This window comes from Vombatus ursinus, unplaced genomic scaffold (assembly GCF_900497805.2).
Source record: "Vombatus ursinus unplaced genomic scaffold, bare-nosed wombat genome assembly UNPS02014832.1, whole genome shotgun sequence".
Classification (NCBI taxonomy): Eukaryota; Metazoa; Chordata; class Mammalia; order Diprotodontia; family Vombatidae; genus Vombatus; species Vombatus ursinus.
Window position 1 is genome coordinate 4,545,862 of NW_020954610.1, and position 19,019 is coordinate 4,564,880.

The window sequence follows — 19,019 nt, forward strand, 5'->3', positions numbered from 1 at the left end:
TACAAAGCCCTTGGCCCTCTACAATGCCTTGAAGTGGGTCAACAGCTAAGGATTTCCTCAGTGCAGAACTCCTAAACTCCTAAAATCAAAGCAAAATTCAATTTCTCTATATTTTATAACTTTAAGTAGTTTTCTGAGACTGAGAGAAGTTAAGGGAATTGTTCATGGTCCCACAGCTAGTAAGTATCATACGTAGGATTTGATCTGAGGTCCTCCTGACCCAAGGTCCTTGACAGACTATCTATTACATCGCATTGCCTCATTAAGGTAGGTAATAGAAGTGTTATTGTACCCACTTATCAGAGGAGGAGATTGTAGTGATGAATATAGGTTAAGCATGTGAAATGATACATAACAGAGATTTGATTCATGCCCAGATCACCTAAATAGAGGCACCCACCTGGGACCTGCTTCTGTGATGCAAGATACTTGGCACATACGTGGACATTCTGAGTTGTCCATCCTGGTTAGAAATAGCTTCTTTCTTCTGACTCTGCAGGCAGAAGTAGATGGCTTTTAAAGCCACAGGACCCAAGTAGTCAGTTTTTTTTTTTTATTGCCTCTTTAGTGCTGTCCAAGGCATCGACACCATGCAGTAAAAGGTTAGGGCCTGAGGACCACCCTTCCCTTTCTTCCCTTTCTCCCCTTTCCCCCAAAGCCAGGTAGCCTTAAAGAAAGGGCTTGGGTTTTGGGAAATGCTACATTTGTCCTTTTCAGTTCCAGGTTCAGGAAGTGGAACACTGGACTTAGGAACCTAGCAACTTAAACTTCAGGGATCTTGGAAGCCATGGTTCCAGGCTGGATGTTGAAAAAACACAACCTAGTAAAGAAACCCTGAGATACTAGACTTATGGTACTCTAGCCTAATGGGACCTTGAATCTGGAGCTTGGTGGGACTAATGCTATGTAGGAACTGATCTAAATTGAAAAACTAATTCCACTTTTCAGAGATTAAGAGAGTATGGAGAGAGTTTTGTGCTCCCATGGCTTAGGGAAAGTGGCTATATGTTTGTTCTGTCTTTAAAGAAAATATTCATATATGGGGCAGCTAGGTGGCCCAGTGGATAGAGCTCCAGCCTTGTAGTCAGGAAGACCTGAGTTCAAATCCAATCTCAGACACTTGACACTTACTAGCTGTGTGACCTTGGGCAAGTCACTTAATCCCAATTGCCTCGCCAAAAAAAAAAAAGACAATATTCATATGTAAAGGTCTATCTACCTTTTAAGTGTTTCAGTGAAACTCAGTTGCTTGGACCACTAAAATTTGGGAAACACAATTGTTGAGAGCTTGAGTCAATGGTAGAGATGAGAAATCCTAAACCTCTCTCAAACCACTGAAAGGTACCAGAGACCCCTTAGAAAGAGTAAAATTTAACACACCTGGTCCTCAGGCAGTGGAGGTCAGAGGTTCACTGTTACAAATAAATAAGTGTCATACATACATGCTAAGAGCCAAAGCAGGGGTCAGAAAGATGATACTTTCTACAAGAATTTGGAGGTGGTTGCTGAGATATGATACACTACTAGAGATTTTACTCATTTTAGAAGGTGCAACTTCAAGGTATCTTCCAGAAAAGCTTCTTAGCAATGTTTAGCTGAGTGTCTTTGCACAGTTTGTCCCAAAGGACCCCTGGACTTACAATGAATTAAGATCTGCCATTTCTGAGACAAATTACAATTAGAATAATTTCTAGCATCCAGGAGATTCCAGAAAAAGTAATTCTTCCACTTTTTAGAATTTTCATAGGTTAATGTGTATTTAGAAACAGGAAATGTAAAAAAAAAAAACAAAAACAAAAACAAAAGCAGAGTTGGGTGAATCCAAGCTACAAGTGCTTATTTACTACAAGGCTTGTGGGATTAAACACCCATAGATGATAGGGCAGATGTAGAAGAAGAAATGTAGCCCTAAAACAGAATGGAAAATATCTATGCGTGGTCCTAGATGAAAGAACAGTGTCCTGCTGGCCCTAGACACTCTGACTACTGACATATTGCCAATAGAATTTGTCCAGTCTACTCAAAAGAAGTAATCAGCTGAAGCTAAACACTAAATTTTCTAGAAGAAAAATTCCTTCCAATTTTTCCCCCATAACAATAGTCATTAATTGACCCAGTCTTCAGGCCTCATGAAATATTGTTACTGTTGTCATTTTGGAACAACATTGCCCCATCTATCTGCAGAGGTAAGAAGAATGATGGTACTAGCTATTTATAAAATATAAGAGCTATTCTTATCAGATCAGAGATACATGAAGGAGAATTTAATATTTGTAATGTTTATATAGAGATTTATCACAGAGGCACTTCTCTCATATACATTATTTCCTGGTATAATCTAATATTTGCTAGGAATCTTCCTCATGTTCAATACTTTTTAGAACTGTAATAAATAATCCAATTCAATTTAGAAAATAATAATGTTTTCCTCCAAATTCTAATAATCCTCTGATACAATCTGTCCCCAGTTGTGGTAACATGCAGTAATTTCCCTTCCTTTTCAATTTCTTCGTGGAGTTTTATTTTTTTTCCTTATGGGCCCATTATTTATTTATTTTGTATATATGTAGTCTTTTGGTTCAAAAGGTTCTGGGGAGGCTGGTCAGGTCCTTTTGAATTCATAGTTTCAGCCTATCTTTTCAATTTATTCATTTAATGCACCAGATATTACTCTTCTGAAGGATGACATGCAGGGACTAATGGACATCGTTGCTGACTGGGCCAGACATCGCATTTGTACATTTAAACTTAACTGTCATAAATCTCACTGTTGTTTTTCCTTTCGGGGCAGGATGAATAATCAGGCATCTATCTTAACCCTAAAGTGGCTTCCTAAGGCCAAGTTGTCCCTCTCTGAAGAGGTCAGTTCTTTCTTTGAAAAGAATATTTAATTAAAACGAATATTAGGGTATGGGGTCCCTGGGTAAATTTCCAAAGTGACCATATTCTGGACTGTACTTTTGGTCCCATTAAACTTGTACCCATACTGCTTCCTTTTTGCACTCTGACTCACCCCAATCCCCAGATTGTTCAATGAAGCTTCTGAACTCATGTGCACTAACCTAGGTACAGACTAGGGTCATGATGGTCATTGAAAGAAACTTAGTCTTTTTTTTTTTTTTTTTACTAACATATCAATCAATATGCATTTATTAAGTACCAGCAGGCCCTTATGGGCCAAGTACCTTCATTCATACCTGGGGTCTTTGGGAACACAAAGATAAACATTCTCAAGTCCCTGATCTCAAGGAATTTGCATTCTATCTAGGGAGATCATATGTATGCCTATACAAAATAAATATAAGAAGATAGATAGACATAACTGTGTATATATGTACATAAACACATGTATAAACATATATGTATGAATAGATAGATTTGTGTGTATATGCATGTGTTGAAAAGCAATATAGCAGCAGTGAGAATTAAGAAAGGAGAAGATAGCACTGGACCTGAAAAATTAAGGAAAAGGAATTCTATGAATTGAAAGGAAGAAGTGCATTCCAAGCATGGGGGACAGTCAGTGCAGAGGTACAAATACAATAAATAAGAGTGTTGCGTGTAAGGAATATCAAGAAGTGCATTTTGGTTGAATCATAGAGTGTGCAAAGGGGATTAATGTGTATGATATGTAATAACAGCAACTCTATATAGCTGAGATGCTATTTTGTTCTTTCCCCGCTGATTCATGTACCCACAAGGATTGATTGCACACAAACCCTCCATCGAATTTGATCAATGTAGTTACATCATCTCTGCAGCAGTACTGACTACTCATCAGACACCCTGACCCTGGATTAGTCTTTCCAAACATTGCATGAAGCCTTTTCCTCCTAGTGTTTGTAGGTATTGATTGAGCTGGATATATACCTCAGGCAAACCACTTAAACTACCTGGGACTCAGTTTCGTCATCTATAAAGTAAAGGGGCTAGAGTAGGTGACCTCTGCAGTCCCTTCAGCCCTACACTTACGACCCTAGAAAAATATTCCAAATATCAAATATTCTATGCTACAAAACTGTCCATCTGTTTTCTGTATACACCCAAGGACTTGGATGTCAGCCTGTTTCATTTTTAATGCTCATACAAGATCAAAGGTGAGTCTTTGAAATTGTCTGACAGTCTTCTATGGCTTTCAGCATCAGTATCACACCACCTCTGCATTACTTTAGAGGCATGCCCCAAGCAGTCTTTATTTTATGGATGGGGTCATCTTCCACCGCAAATAACTCCAGTTTTCCGAAGTAAGTCCCTTGTACGTGTACTTGCAGACTAGCATGCTATTTATACTGAAGCTCTAACTGTGGTGGCTACATTCTGAAATGATAAAGGTGATGATGTCATTGCATCATTAGCCAGAACTGCTCCAGGTGGGACTCTTCAAATGCCCTTTGTACTCAGTCCATCCTTCTCTCACCAGGACAGCTTTAAACTTTTTCATCATCTCCTGGTCAGCAGTAGGGAACTGAATAACTAGGTTCCAAACAGCCCCATTAGCAGTTAGCTCTTCAGGGATGCTAGAATGTACCATTGTTTCAGATAGTTTACATAATACAGTGACTACTCCTTCTTCCCTGTATGTCTTAGACTGCATTTTTTATTCCCTCTGTAGTGTCCACAGTATGGCATAGGGCATTTATAATATAAACATGTCCATAGTCAATAGCTATCCCTGAACCATTAGTCCTTGACAAGGATCAAGTTCTATGCAGCAGGTTTCTAAGACATGGGTTCTTAAACTGGGCTCTATGCATGTGTGCATGTATATGTGCATGTATGTATATATACATACATATGTGATTATATGTATATAGTGTATTTTATATGTAAACATGTATTTATATACACATATGTATATACACACCTTTTACACCAATATTTCAGTATGATTAATTTCCTTTGTAATCCTATGTATTTTATTTTATTCATTTAAAAACCTTATTCTCAAAAGAGCTCTCTAGGCTTTAACAGACTGTCAAAAGGGTCTATAAAATCAATAAAGATTGAAAGCCCATGAGCTAATAAATGATAATTTTTGTCCCCCTCCCCAAGATGGTGCACAATCTGATATACATAATTCCAATATTCAGGAGACAAGGACAAGTTGATTCTCACTTCAACAATAACTTCACAAAAATATTCAATGTCAGTGACTCACAACAGCATAAAATTTCAATGTTACTTTGATGGACAATAATACCATGATTCAAAGGTGGCACAACATAAAGGACAAAGGGACAGCCTTGGATTTCATCAAACCTTGGTTCAAGTCCTACCTTTGACACATATTTAAAATCACTTAACCTCTCAGTGCCTTGAGAAACTTTCTAAGATTATTGATTTCAGATGAGTGTAATCTGCATCAAGTAGGAATTTCCACACTGGGAGTTCCCTATACAGAGGAAATTATAGGTCTATAGGTCTAGACAAATATATAAAATTAAATAAGTAGAATAATTGTGTTTTTTTTTGGTCTCATTTCTAATGATCTCGATTCTAAATGTCATATCATAAAACCAATAAATAGCAATAATATCAATTTAACCACAGCTTGGGGGGAGTGATGCAAATCAAAACAACTCTGAGGTACCACATCATACCTATCAGATTGGCTAACATGACAAAACAGGATGATAAATGCTGGAGAAGATGTGGGAAAATTGGAACATTAATGCATTGTTGGCGGAGTTGTGAAATGATCCAACCATTTTGGAGAGTATTTTGGAACTATATTCAAAGGGACATAAAAATGTGCATATCCTTTGACCCAGCAATAGCACTTCTAGGGCTGTAAACCAAAGAGATCATTCAAATGGGAAAAGGACCCACATGTACAAAAATATTTATAGCAGCTCTTTTTGTGGTGGCAAAGAATTGGAAATTGAGGGGATGCCCATCAATTGGGGAATGGCTGAACAAGTTGTGGTATATGAATGTAATGGAATACTACTGGGCTATTAGAAATGATGAGCAAGCGGACTTTAGAAAAACCTGGAAAGACCTGTATGGACTGATGCTAAGTAAGGTGAGCAGAACCAGGAGACCATTGTACATAGTAACAATCACATTGTGTGATGACTAATGTTGATAGAATTAGCCCTTCTCAATAATGCAAGGATCTAAGACATTTCCAAAGGTCTGATGATGGAAAATGCTATCCACATCTAGAGAAAGAACTATGGAGTTTGAATGCAGATCAAAGCATACTATTTGCTATTTTTTTCTTCTGTTTTGTTTTGTTTCCTCTTTCTTGTGGTTCTTCCTATTGGTTATCATTCTTCCTTATAACATCACTAATGTGAAAATAGATTTAATAGAAATGTATATGTATAGCCTATATCAGATTGTGCACCATCTTGGGGAGGGGGACAAAACTTAAAACTCAAAAGCTTATGGAAGTGATAGTTAATAAGTCAAAATAAATTAATAAAAAAAGAAAGTTGATAGCCTCAGGGGCAGCTATGTGGCACAGTGGATAGAGCATCTGCTCTGAAGTCAGAAGGATCTGAGTTCAAATCCAGCCTCAGACACATAACACTTACTTGCTGTGTGACTCTGGGCAGGTCACTTAACCCCAACTGCCTCACCAAAAAAATAAAAAAAGAAAAACAAAGAAAAAAAAAAGAGTTGGTGGCCTCATTGGTAACTGGCAACATTTGCTTTATTTGTACAAAAGCTTTTTAATTTAATGTCATTGAATTATCCACTTTACAGTCTCCTGACTCTTTAACTCCACCAGTCCTACCATGTCCCTAGCACCACCACTTACCATGGAGAAGGTTCTTATCCTATTGCTGATCTCCCTGGCTGTAGCCTATGCTGTCCCCAACCCTCAGGGCCTGATCATCAACCTGGAAAATGGAGAGCTGTGCACGAATAGTCTCCAGTGTAAGAGCAATTACTGCCACTGGGATAGTGGCCTGAGCTTGGCCCACTGTGCTGAGAAAGCCCCTGAGAACAGTGAATGTTCTGCCAGCTAGCTCTATGGAGTTTACTACAAGTGTCCTGTGAGAGGGAATTGACCTGTGAAAGGGACAGGAGCATCGTGGGCACCATCACTAACACCAACTTTGGTGTTTGCCTCGATATTCGCTGTTCAAAGGAGTGAAGTCTTTTCCTATCTTACCCTACCTTTCCCCACCAGCCCAATTAAAGCACATCCAACAAACCCTTAAAAAAAATTAACCACTTTACGCCTCACACTGCTCTCTATATCTTGTTTATTCACAAATTATCTGCCTATCCATAAATCTGAGAGGTAATATGTTCCATGTTCTTCAAATTACGTGGTAATATCTCTGTATTTAAGTCATGTATCTTTCTTGACCTTATATTGGTAATGGTGTAAGATAATGGTCTATGCTCAATTTCTGCCAGACTGCTTTCTAGCTTTCCCAACAATTTTCACCAAAGAATGCATTCTTATCCCCAAAACTTTACAATTGTCAAACACAAGGTCTATAGTCATTTGCTATTATAAATTCTGTGTCTACTGTATTCTATTAATCTACTTTTCAATTTCTTAGCCAGTACCAGATAGTTTTGATAATCACTTCCCTATACTATAATTTAAGATCTGGTACTGCTAAATCTTCCTCTTCATTTTTTTTTATTAGTGCCTGTGATATTCTTTACCTTTTGCTCTTCCAAATTACTTTTGCTATTACATTTTCTAGTTCAATAATTTTTGGTAATTTAACTGGGATGGCATTGAATACATAAATTAGTTTAGGTAAAATTGTCATTCTTATTATATTGATACTGCCTGCCCATGAATTAATATTTCTCCAATTATTTAAGGCTGATTTGTATAAAAAAGTTTTTAAAATAATTTTTATACAGTTTCTGGGTTCATTTTGACAGGCATATTCCTTCATATTTTATATTTACTAGAGTTATTTTAAATGAGGCATCTCATACTATCTCTTCTTGTAGATTCTTGTTTGTGATATATAGGAATGCTGATGATTTGTGTGGATTTACTTTATATTCTCCTACTTTGCTAAAATTATTGTTTCAACTAACTTTTTAGTTGAGTCTTTGGGATTTCCCAAGTATATAATCATATTATTTGCAAAAAGAGATAGTTTTACAACCTCATTTCCTATTCTGATTCCTTCTATTTTTTTTCTCTCATTGCTATTGCTGGTATTTCCAATACTATATTGAATAATATCCATGGTGGTGGGCATCCTTGTTTCACACCTGACCTTAACAGGAAGGCTTATAGCTTATCCTTACTACAAATAATGCCTCCTGATGGCTTTAGGTAAATATTTTTTATCAATTTAAGGAAAAATCCATTTATACCTATACTTTCGAGTATTTTTAGTAGAAATGAGTGTTGTAGTTTATCAAAAGCTTTTTCTGCATCTATTGATAATTTTTTTTACTTTTACTTTTGATATATTAATTATGTTAATAGTTTTCCTTATGTTTCCTAGTATAAATTCTACTTGGTCATAATGTACAATCTTTGTAATATATTTTACTAATCTTTTAGTTAGTATTTTGTTTAGGATTTTTGCATACATATTCATTAATGAAATTGGTCTATAATCTTTTTCTGTTTTTACTCTTCTCAGTTTAGCTATTAGTATCATATTTGTTTCTTAAAAAGAATTTGGTAGGACCCCTCCTTTGCCTCTTATTCTTGGAATTGGTTAATCTTTAAATGTTTGATAGAATTCACTTGTAAATCCATCTGGGTCTGGTGCTTTTTCCTTAGGAAGCTCATTTGTAGCCTGTTAAATTTCTTTTTCTAAAATAAGTCTATTTAGATATTCTATTTCCTCTTCTGTTGATCAAGGCAATTTATGTTTTTGTAAATATTCTTCCATTTCACCTAAATTAACTTTATTGATATATAATTAGGCAAAATTATTCCTTATAACTCCTTTAATTTCAACTTCATTAGTTGTATATTCAGCTGTTTCATTTTCATACTAATGATTTGATTTTCTTCTCTCTTTTAGATCATGTTAAACAATGGGTTATCTATTTTATTGGATTTTTCATAGAACCAACTCCTAGCTAATTTATTAATTCAAGGGTTTTTGTACACTTAATTTTATTAATTTCACATTTTTTAGAATTTCCAATTTAGTATTTAATTTAGGATTTTTAGTTTGTTCTTTTTCTAGTTTTTTTTAAATTCCATACTCAATTCAATGATCTGTTCTTTCTCTATTTTACTGATGTAAGCATTTAGAAATATAAGTTTTCCTTCACTTCCTGCTTTTGCTGTATCCAATAGGTTTTGATATGTTGTCTCATTATTGTCATTGTCTTTAATAAAAGTATTGATTATTTCTATGATTTGTTCTTTAATCCACTCATTCTTTAAGATTAGGTTGTTTAAGTCTCCAATTAGGTTTTAATCTATGTTTCTGTGGTCCCTTATTAAATATATTTTTATTGCATTGTGGTCTGAAAAAGAATATTTCTGCTTTTAAGTATAAAATTTTCATGCTCTAATATATGAACAATCTTTATAAAGGTACCATGAACCACCAAGAAAAAGATATATTCTTTTCTATTCCCATTCAAAGTTAGTGACTTTTCTCCAGACTATTTCTGTTTGAACTGTACCACAAAGAGAAGATCAGGGTCATCATCATAAGATCTGACATTTACATAGCACTTTATGGTTTGCAAGGTGCTTTACATGCATTATTACATTTGATTCCCATAATACTCATGTAAGGTAAGTTCTATTACCATTTTACATATGTGGAAACTAAGGCTGAGAAAAGTGATTTACTGAGGTTCGCCCAGGTAGTAAATGTCAAAAGACAATGCACCTTGAATCAGAGAATAAAATAGAAGTTGAAAGAATCCATCAGTCACCATTTGAAGCAGATCCCAAAATGAAAATCCCAGGAATATTATGACCAAATTCCAAAAATCCCAAGTCAAAGGGAAAATTCTTCAAGTATCCAGAAAGAAACTATTCAAATAATAGGGAGCCACAGTTCATATCATACAAGATTTAACAGCTACCACATTAAAGGAGTGGAAGGCATGGAATATGATATTCCAGAAGGCAAAACAGCCAGGATTACAACAAAGAATAACCTACCCAGAAAAACTGAGCTTAATCTTTCAAGGGAAAAATGGAAATTTAATGAAATAGAGGACTTTCAAGCATTGCTGATGAAAGGATCAGAGCTGAATAGAAAATGTGATGTTCTTATATGAGACTCACAAGTAACATTAAAAAAAATGAAGAAAATATCACAAGCAACTGAATGAGATTAAACGGTTTCCCTTTCTATAGGAAGATGATATATGTATCCTCTAAACTTTATCATTATTAGGGCAGTTAGAAGGAAAGAGGGTCCAATTATGTTGGAATGATGGAAGAAGATGAATAGGTGGGGAAAGTGATCCCTTAGGAGAAGAGGGGAGAGAGGAAGAATTGGGAAAATTATCTCACAAACAACAGGTGCACAAGGAAGAGGCTTTACAGGGGAGAGAAAAAGGGGTTGGGTGGGCAAAACTTGAATCTCACTCAAAACTAAATTGCTTCAAAAAGGGAAACTGTGTGTGTTACACACACACACACACACACACACACACACAACACAACTGGTAATTGAAACTGATCTTACTCAACAGGAAAGTAGGAGGTGAAGGGGTTAAGTGAAGGCATGGGAGAATAAGAGGGAAAGTGCATAAAAGAAGGTAGTGGTTAGAAGCAAAACAGACACGAGAAGAGAGAGAAGATAAAAACACAGGGTAAAATAAAAAGAGGGTAAGATAAACAGAAAAGTAGGATAGAGAAAAATTCACAGTAAGTAATTATAACTGTGAATGTGAATGGGATGAACTCACTTATAAAATGAAGTGGATGGCAAAATGTATTAGAAAACAATCTAACAATGTATTGTTCATAAGAGAAACATTTGAAACAGAAAGACACACATAAGGAGCTGGAGCAGAATCTATTATGATTTAACTGAAGTAAAAAAAAAGGCAGGGGTAGCAATTGTGATCTCAGACAAAGCAAAAATAAAAATAAACTAATTCAAAGAAATGAGCAGGGAAACTACATCTTGCTCAAAGAAACCATACACAATGAAGTAATATTAATACTGAACATTTATGTGCTAAATGACAAAGAATTTGAATTCTTAAAGGAAAAGCTAAATGAATGAATGAGGAAGTAGAGAGTAAAATTATAATAGTGAGATGCCTAAATATTTCCCTCTCAGATTAGATAAATCTAATCATAAAATAAACAAGAAAAATAAAAGGAATAACTAGAAACATAGAAAAATTAGACATGAAATAGACCTCTAAAGAAAACTGAATGAAATTAGAAGTATCCCTTCTTTTCAGCTGTACATAGTACCCTAAAAATAGATCACATATAAGGGCATAAAAACCTCACAACCAATGCAGAAAAGCAGAATTATCAAATGCATCCTTTTCAGACAATAATGCAATAAAATTATATCTAATAAAGACACATAAAAGCATAAATTAAAAGTTAATTGGAAACTAAGCAATCTAATGCTAAAGAATAAGTCAAAGAACAAATCATAGAAAAATATCAGTAATTTCACTAAAAAGAATGATAACAGTGAACCAGCATTCCAAAATAAGTGGGTTACAGCCAAAGTAGTACTTAAGGGAAATTTCTAGTATTTTATGTCTCTTAGATATATTACTAGAAAGAAATAGAATATTTAAATAACCCTTAGTATAAACCCAGAAAAACTACTAGAAAAAGAACAAATTAAAAACCCCAAATTAAATACCAAAATGGAAATCCTAAAAAAACCAAAGGAGAGATTAATAAAATTGAAAATAATAAAACCATTAATCTAATAAATAAAACTAGGAGCTGGTTTCATGGAAAAATTGATAAAATAGATAAACCATGGGTTAATATGATTTTAAAAAAAGAAAGAAAAACAAATTACTCATATGAAAAATGAAAAAGGTGAATGCACCACCAATAAACATAAAAATAAAACATTATTTTGGTGTTATTTTGCCTACTATAAACCTAGTACAAATAACCCTTTTTAGATAAAGAATTTGAACAAGCCATCAATAAACTCCCTAAGAAAAAATCCCCAGGACCAGATGAATTTATAAGTGAATTCCACCATTTAAAGAACAGTTAATCCCAATAATATATAATCTACTTTGAAATGGGTAAAGGAAGAGTCCTACCAAATTTATTTTTTCACACAGAGATGGTTTTGATACATAAACCAGGGTGAGCAAAAACAGATAAAGAAAACTATGGACCGATTTCCTTAATCAATATTGATGTAGAAATTTTAAATAGAATACTAACAATATATTGCATATATTATACATTAGGACCGAGTGAGATTTATACCAAGAATGCAGGGCTGGTTCAATATTAGGAAAACCATCAGCATAATTTGCCATATCAGTTACAAAACAGCAAAAATCATATGATTGTATTAAAATATGGAAATTACCTTTGACAAAATACAACACCCATTCCTATTTTAAAAAAAAACACTAGAAAGTGTAGGAATCAATGGAAATTTTCTTTCTTTTTAATTAATTTGTTTTGAATTATCAACAATCACTTCCATATGCTTTTGAGTTTAAAATTTTTCTCCCCCTTCCTCCCCATCACCCTTTCCAAGATAGCACACAATCTGATATAGGCTATACATATACATGCCTATTAAACATATTTTCACATTAGAGATGTTGTAAGTAAGAATTAGAACCAATAGGACAAACCACCGGAAAGAGGAAACAAAATTCAACAGAAGAAAAAAAAACAATCTACATTCAAACTTCATAGTTCTTTCTTTGGATGTGGATAGAATTTTCCACATTCAAACTTGATCTACATTCAAACTTCATAGTTCTTTCTTTGGATGTGGATAGAATTTTCCATGAGGCCTTTGGAGATGTCTTAGATCCCTGTATTGCTGAGAAGGGTTAAGTTTATCAATATTAGTCATCACACAATGTGGCTGTTATTGTGTACAACATTTTCTTGGTTCTGCTCACTTCACTCAGCATCAGACCATAAAAGTCTTTCCAGGTTTTTCTGAAGTCTGCTCATCATTTCTTATAACACAATAGTATTCCATTACATTCATATACCACAACTTCCTCAGCCATTCCCCAGTTGATGGGCATCCTTTCAATTTCCAATTCTTTGCCACTACAAAAAGAGCTGCTATAAATATTTTTGTACATGTGGATCCTTTTGCCATTTGCATGATTTCTTTGGAATATAGCCCTAGAAGTGCTATTGCTGGGTCAAAGGGCATGCACATTTTTATAGCCCTTTGGGCATAGTTCCAAATTGCTCTCCAAAATGGTTGGATCATTTCACAACACCACCAACAATGCATTAGTGTTCCAATCTTCCCACATCTTCTCCAAACATTTATCATTTTCTTGTTTTGTCATGTTGGCCAATCTGATAGATGTGATGTGGTACTTCAGAGTTGTTTTGATTTGCATTTCTCTAATCAATAGTGATTTAGAGCATTTTTTCATAAGACTATAGATGGCTTTAATTTCTTCATCTGAGAACTGCCTGTTCATGTCCTTTGACCATTTATCAATTGGGGAATGACTTGTATTTTTATAAATTTGACTTAATTCTCTATATATTTTAGAAATGAGGCCCTTATCAGAGAGACTGGTTGTAAAAATTCTTTCCCAATTTTCTGCCTTCCTTCTAATCTTACTTGCATTGGCTTTGTTTGTGCAAAAACTTTTCAATTTAAGGCAATCAAAGTTATCCATTTTGCTTTTCATAATGTTTGGTCATGAATTCTTCTGTTGTCCACAAATCTGATAGGTAACCTTTTTCTTGCTCTCCCAGTCTGCTTATAGTATCAGTCTTTATATCTAAATCATGAACCTATTTTGACTTTATTTTGGTATATAGTATGAGATTTTGATCAATGCCTAGTTTCTGCCATACTCTTTTCCAGTTTCCCTGGCAGTTTTTTTCAAAGAGTAGGTTCTTATCCCAGAAGCTGGGGTCTTTGGGTTTATCAAATAATAGACTACTATAGTCATTGACCACTGTGTCTTACATACTTAACCTATTCCACTGATCCACCACTCTGTTTCTTAACCAGTACCAAGCAGTTTTGATGATTGCTGCTTTATAACACAATTTAAGATCTGTTATGGCTAGGCCACCTTCCCCTTCATTTCTTTTCATTAGTTCCCTTGCTATTCTGGACCTTTTGTTCTTCCAAATGAATCTTGTTATTATTTTTTTCTAACTCTATAAAATAATTTTTTGGTAGTTTGATTGGTATGGCACTAAATAAGTAAATTAGCTTAGGTAGAATTGTCATTTTCATTATATTACCTCGGCCTACCCGTGAGCAACTGATGTTTTTCGAATTATTTAGATCTGACTTTATTTGTGTGAAAAGTGTTTTGTAATTGTGTTCATAGAGTTCCTGGGTTTGTTTCAGTAGGTAGATTTCTAAATATTTTATAATGTCTACAGTAACTTTAAATGGAATTTCTCTTTCTATCTCGTGCTGGTGGGTTATGTTTGTAATATATAGAAATGCCAATGATTCATGTGGGTTTATTTTATAGCCTGCAATTTTGCTAAAGTTTTTTATTATTTCAAGTAGTTTTTTTTACTTGATTCTCTAGGATTCTCTAAGTATATCATCATGTCATCTGCAAAAAGTGATAGCTTTGTTTCTTTTTTGCCTATTCTAATACCTCCAATTTCTTTTTCTTCTCTTATTGCTAAAGCTAATGTTTCCAGTATGATTTTAAACAACAGTGGTGATAATGGACATCCTTTTTTCACCCCCGATCTTATTGGAAATGCTTCTAGCTTGTCCCCATTACATATGATGCTTACTGAAGGTTTTAGGTAGGTGCTATTCACTATTTTAAGAAAGAGTGCATTTATTCCTATGATCTCTAGTGTTTTTAATTGGAATGGGTGTTGTATTTTGTCAAAAGCTTTTTCTGCATCTATTGAGATGATCATGTGGTTTCTGTTAGTTCTGCTGTTGATATGATCAATTATGTTGATAGTTTTCCTAATATTGAACCAGTCCTGCATTCCTGGTATAAATCCTACCTGGTCATAGTATATTATTTGTGTGATAAGTTGCTGTGATCTATTTGCTAATATTTTATTTAAAATTTTTGCATCTATATTCATTAGAGAAATTGGTCTATAATTTTCTTTCTCTGTTTTGACTCTTCCTGGTTTAGGTATCAGCACCATATCTGTATCATAAAAAGAATTTGGTAAAACTCCTTTTTCACCTATTTTCCCAAATAGTCTGTATAGTATTGGAATTAATTGTTCCTTAAATATTTGATAGAATTCACATGTAAATTCATCTGGCCCTGGAGATTTTTTCCTAGGGAGTTCATCAATGGCTTGTTCAATTTCTTTTCTGAGATGGGGTTAAGTATTTTACTTCCTCTTCTGTTAATCTGGGCAATTTATATTTTTGTAAATATGTATCCATTTCACTAAGATTGTCAAATTTTTTGGCATACAGTTGAGCAAAATAGTTCCGAATTATTGTTTTCATTTCCTTTTCCTTGGTGGTATATTCACCCTTTTCATTCTTGATACTAGTAATTTGGTTTTCTTCTTTCTTTTTTTAATTAAATTAAAGTTTTATTTATTTTATTGTTTTTTTTAATAAAATCAGCTCTTAGTTTTATTTATTAGTTCAATAGTTTTCTTAATTTCAATTTTATTAATTTTTCCTTTGGTTTTCAATATTTCTAATTTGGTGTTTAATTGAGGATTTTTAATTTGTTCTTTTTCTATTTTTTTTAGTTGTATGCCCAATTCATTGATTTCCTCTTTTTCTATTTTATTTATGCAAGCATTTAAAGATATAAAACTTCCCCTAAGAACTGCTTTTGCTGCATCTCATAAGTTTTGATATGTTGTCTCATTATTGTCACTCTCTTGAATGAAGTTATTAAGTGTTTCCATGATTTATTGTTTTACCCAATCATTTCTTAAGATTAGATTATTTAGTTTCCAACTATTTTTTTGTCTATCCTTTCATGGCCCTTTATTACATATAATTTTTATTGCATCATGATCTGAAAAGGATGCATTTAACACTTCTGCCTTTCTATATTGGATTGTGAGGTTTTTATGCCCTACCACATGGTCAATTTTTGTGTATGTGCCATGTACTGTCGATAAAAATAGTATATTCCTTTCTATCCCCATTCAGTTTTCTCCAGAGGTCTATCATACCTAACTTTTCTAATGTTCTATTCACCTCCTTAACTTCTTTCTTGTTTATTTTGTGGTTAGGTTTATCTAGTTAAGAAAAGGGGGAGGTTGAGGTCCCCCACTAGTATAGTTTTGTTGTCTATTTCTTCCTGTAACTCCCTGAACTTCTCCTCTAAGAATCTGGATGCTATGCCATTTGGTGCTGATATATGTTTAGTAATGATATTACTTCATTGTTTATGGTGCCTTTTAGCAGGATGTAGTTTCCTTCCTTATCTCTTTTGATAAGATCTACTTTTCCTTTTGCTTTGTCTGAGATCAAGATTGCTACCCCTGCTTTTTTTACTTCAGCTGAAGCATAATATGTTCTGCTCCAGCCTTTGACCTTTACCTTGTGTTTGTCACTCTTTTTCAAATGTGTTTCCTGTAAACAACATATTGTAGGATTATGGTTTTTAATCCATTTTGCTATCTGCTCTCCTTTTATGGGAGAGTTCATCCCATATACATTCACAGTTATGATTACTATCTGTGTCTTTCTCTCCATCCTCCCCATCCCCATTTGTGCTTTTCTTTCTCCTTTCTCCTTTTCCTTCCTCACTAGTGTTCTGCTTTTGACCACTGTCTCCCTCAGTCCCTCCTCCCTTCTATTAGCCCTTTCCCTTTCCTTCCCCTTTACCCTTAATGCTTCTTCCCTCCCTTCTATCCCCCGTCCCTTTTCTTTCCCCTTTTTCTTCCTACTGCCTGTAGGGCAGGTTAGATTTCTATACCTAACTGATTATGTTATTCCCTTGTTGGGCCAAATCTCATGACAGTAAGGTTCATACAATGTTGATCTCCCTCCCTTCTTTCCCTCTGCAGTAATAGGTTTTTGTGTCTTTTCCTGTAATGTAATTTACCCTTGTCTGCTTCCTCCTTTCTCAGTACATTTTCTTAGATCAGATTAATCCACTTACTTGAATCCATTTAACCCACTTGATTAGATTTTTTTATCATTACATCAAAGTCAACTTATATCCACCCCCTTTATGTATACTCCTTCAACATGGTGTAATAACAATACAGTTCTCAAGAGTTACAAGTGTCATCTTCCCTTGCAGGGATGTAAACAGTTTGCCCTTATTAACAACATATTGTATCTTTCTGTCCCATTTACCTTTTTAATGTCTCTCTTGAGTCTTGTATTTGAAGATCAAATTTTCTGTTGAGCTTTGGTCTTTTTATCAGGAAGGTTTGGAAGTCCCCTATTTCATTGAATATCCATCTCCTCCCCTGAAAGATCATGCTCATTTTCACTGGGTAGTTGATCCTTGGTTGTAATCCAAGCTCCTTTGCCTTACGGAATATCATATTCCATGTCCTATGGTCTTTTAATGTAAAACCTTCAAGGTCCTGTGTAATCCTGACTGTGGTTCCATGATATTTAAATTGTTCCTTTCTGGCTGCTTGCAGTATTTTCTATTTGACCTGGTAATTTTGGAATTTGGCTACTATATTCCTTGGCATTTTCAATTTGGGATCTCTTTCAGGAGGTGATCAGTGGATTCTTTCTATGGCTATTTTACCCTCTGGTTCTAGGATCTCAGGGCATTTTCCTTTATGATTTCCTGAAAGATACTGTCAAGGCTCTTTTTTTCATCATGATTTTCAGGTAGACCAATAATTTTTAAATTGTGTCTCCTGGATTGATTTTCCATGTCAGCTGTTTTACCAATGAGATATTTTACATTTTCATTTTTTTTCATTTTTTTGTTTCTGTTTGACTGATTCTTGCTCTGTCATAGAGCCATTAGCTTCCATTTGCCTGATTCTAATTTTTAACAAATTGTTTTTTTCTATTAGATTTTGTACCTTCTTCCCCATTTGGCCAATTATACTTTTCAGGGATTTGTTTTCTTCAGTGTACTTTTTTTTCCAGTTGGCCAATTGTATTTTTAAGGACTCTTCTACCTCTCTCATTTGACTTTTAAACTCCCTCTTGAGCTCTTCTAAGAAGGCTTTTTGGGCTGCAGACCAGTTCATATTCCCTTTTGAGGTTCCAGATGAGTGTTTATTGACAATGTTGTCTTCTTCAGAATTTCTGCCTTGAACTTTTCTGTTCTCATAATATGAATCTATGGTATGTTTCTTTTTGCTCATGGCGTTTGATTATTCCCTGGCCTTTAAAGAGATTGAGCTCTCATGCTCAACATTGTATAGAGTAACAGCAATGTTGTATGATGATCAACCATGGATGACTTAGTTATTCTCAGCAACACAATGATCTAAGACAATTCCAAAGGAACCATGATGAAAGTTATGATCTACCTCCAGAGAGAAAACTGATGAACTCTGAATGCAGAGTAAGGCATATTTTTACTTCATTGTATTGGGTTTTTTCTGTGTTTTCTTTTGCAATATAGCTAATATGGAAATATGTTTTGGATATCTTCACGTGTATAATTGATATCAAATAGTTTGTCTTCTCAAAGTGAAAAGAGAAGTTGGAGAGGAAAGCAGAATTTGAAACTCAAAATTGTTTTAAATAAATGTTAAAATTTTTATGTATAATTGTGAAATATTTAATGAAATAAATAAAAATATTTTTTTAAAAAAAGACAAGATCCTCTGTAAGGGATCTCAGAGGTTATTTAGTTCAACCCCAACCCCTCCATCTTTTCTATGGAAAAAACTGGGACCCATGAAGGCAAAGCAATTTTCCCAAGGTCACAGAGGTAGTAAATATAGAATCACAGATTTAGTTACACAAAGTATCTTTATAGGTCATCATGTCCAAACTCTGCATTTTACATATGAGAAA

At 34.4% G+C, this 19,019-nt stretch overlaps 1 pseudogene; it reads left to right on the forward strand.

Moving 5' to 3' along the window:
• Window positions 1-6,770: 6,770 nt before the first annotated feature.
• Window positions 6,771-7,108, forward strand: LOC114025582 (annotated as a pseudogene).
• Window positions 7,109-19,019: the final 11,911 nt, after the last annotated feature.